Below are 3213 nucleotides of genomic sequence, written 5' to 3'. Positions count from 1 at the left end.
TTGATATTTTTAAATTATTTTAATGTATTAATATTAAATATAAATTTTAAAAAATAAAAAATATTATTTTAATATATTTTTAAGTGAAAAATAACAATTACCATGATATAAAATATTACTTTAGAAGGCATTTGATAATACAACCAAAACATTTTTTGCTCAGAATTTATTTTTTACTTAAAATTTATTTTTTAATGTATTAAAATTAAAAATAAATTTTCCAAAAATATTATTTTAACATATATTTTTTAAAAAATAAACTTTATTACACTCTCATACTAATCATAACAATGTGCGTGTAGCGGGTCAAATGCGTTTCACTTGTGTGATGGCTATTCCATTAATTGTGTGGTGAAGGTGTTGTCTTTCGTGTCCGCTACTTTGTCCACTTGTTTTTATCTTTATTATTATTTACTAATAATAAGAGCACTTGCCCGCCGGACACGCCAAATTTTGTTTTACATAACAAAAATAAATCTGTAAACATTTTCTTCAACCATAAATAATAAAAAATTTGATTGTGTGCAAAATAGTTGTTTTACATGTTTAATAAAATAAGTTAAGAATTATATATATATATAAAAAAATAAAAAAATAACACTAATTTTATATTAAATTAATAAGTTAAGATAAAAATACATGTTAAAATATATAAGTGAGATGCTCTTCAAAATCTTTTTTATTTAATAATATAATAATAAAATTATTTCTTATAAGAAAAGTATCAATTTCAACTCCATTGAAAAAAATAATTTTCTACATAATTCTTGCTTTTCTTATCAATATAGTTTTTCATTAAAAAAATCATATTTTTATATTGATTCTTTATCATGATAAGACTCAAAAGCAATTATAATAATTAAAAAAAATAGATGATTTGAGATAAGGATAATTTTTTTTCCTTCAATTAAAACTCCATTATCTCGTTAATTTCCTCTATTTTCTTTGCCATGATTTTTAATAAAAGTTTGTGTGAATGAAAATAAAGGATTTAAGAAAAAATAATAATTAACCCATTTGAAATAAGTAGAGAAAATACATCCCGCCAATCTAAAATAATAATTAGTGTTATTTTTTGAAAATAACACATATCTTGATTGTTTTGAAAAAAAAACATATTTTTTAATTGCAAGTAATGTTTTCTGAACAAAATCTATGATGATATTAAAAGTAAACCAAAACAAAAAGAAATATTCAAACAAAATCTAAGTATTCTTATGTGATTGAAAATATAAACATGATAAAATAATATTAAAAATTAAAAAAAAACATAAATTGAATATCTATAAACTTACCATTTTATCTCATAGGTGCACAATAATTGAAAAACAAATTACTAACATCCTCGTAAAAACCTAAAAAGTTATTAGATAACCATGAAAAAATTGAAAACTAATCTCAATATTAAGTCAAGTGTTTTTTTAGTGCATTTAAATTTAAATCCAAAAAAAAAATGCAACAAAATCAATCTCAAACACCTAATTCAATAGAAAAATGATAAAAAACACGAGGGCCTTTTAAGGCCAGGCTCAGGCAAAAACATAACATGTTATTCATTTTTATTAAAAAAAAAATACGACACGAGATCTAAAAAATTATGGTTTGATTTTTCAAAATTCATTTTCAAGTTTTTTTTTCATTTAAAAACATCTAAATCATAAATTAATATTATATAACTATGGTTTCAATTCATGTATAAATATTTTAAAAATTACAATGGACTTCTTATATTTTGATTTTATTTTTATTTTTTATTGTTAAGAAATTAAACTTTATATTTTTTTATTAACATAAAAATATTTAAAAAAATAAATAAATTAATCTTCATATATAATATAACAAACACACAAACAACATATTATTTTTAGTCTCTTTCTACTTCTTAATTTTTTCACTTCTCTCTATCTTATCATCTTTTCAAAAAACAATAGATTTTTCAATTAAAAGAAAAAAATTCATACAAATTATAAAAGTTATAGGTATTCTTTTCCACATAAAGAGAAAAACAAACTCTCAAGCATGTGTTGAACTATTTGGTATTGTAATTGAAACTGTATTTTATTCCAATCATAATTTATAATCATTTGATAAATATTTAAAATAAAAATTTTAAAAATAAATCTCACTAAAAATTAAGTTTACACCAACAATTTTGTGAAGCAGAAAATTACTGCTTTTCAATTCACTTTTACCCTCTACTATCAAGGAAAAGACAAGCCCACCCTGTTGTTTGCTTCATTCCTTCTCAGCTTAAATAAGAGTATTTTTTTAGAATGATCATCATTTGGATACTATAAAGTGGATTTACATGATACTATTTACGTGAAGTGAACAACAGTATTACTGAAATTAATTCATGGGGGTACTGTTCATGTGAACAGTATTCAATGAACAACATCTGACCCAAAAAAATTTAATTTTCTAAAATTATATTTTATTTAAAAAACTAGTATTTAATATTATTTAATAACAATATATAAATTAAAAGAAAATCGTATAATTGTGTAGTATTTGTAGAATTTAATTATAATTATAATTTTATTTTTGATGATATTTTACTTAATTTTGTTGCACGTTCAAAAAATCATGAAAACTATAGTCTTTATCAGATTAATTTCATATGTGATGAAATTATAGATAAGTTAATGAAACAATTAAAAATATTTGATATAAAATATTATTTATTTAATGGTGTAATAGTGATAGTTAAATTTATAATATATAAATTAAAATCATCAATATATATATTAGTTATTTTATAACTTCAATTTGAAAAGCATGTTTAACCAAACATATTAAATTATTTTTTATTCAATTTTAATTGTAATCACAATTGTAATCAAATATATATAAATATCAAACAAACTTCAATTAAAAGTATTTTTTTATAAAAATAACTTTTTTAAAATTATAATTATAAAAGTTACCATAATATCAAATATACCAGAAAATACAATTGAAATCATGTTCTCTCAAGTATTTTTTAAAAAAAATTAGCTAAAAATTATTTTTTTAATACTTCCAAATCATTTTCATATACTAATTTTAAAAATAATTTTTTAAAAATAAAAAATATTATTTTAATATATTTTTAATAAAAAATATTTTAAATTGTAACCAATACCATAAGTTTAAACAAACTCCTAATTAAAAAAAGTAATGCAGTTCAAGGTCAAACTTAAAGAAAAATCCTGTTGCGCCTGAAGCTTGCGT

The sequence above is a fragment of the Populus euphratica genome, unplaced genomic scaffold (genome assembly GCF_000495115.2).
Source record: "Populus euphratica unplaced genomic scaffold, PopEup_1.0 scaffold2293.1, whole genome shotgun sequence".
In the NCBI taxonomy this organism is placed as follows: Eukaryota; Viridiplantae; Streptophyta; class Magnoliopsida; order Malpighiales; family Salicaceae; genus Populus; species Populus euphratica.
Note: the sequence above shows the minus strand (reverse complement) of the source record.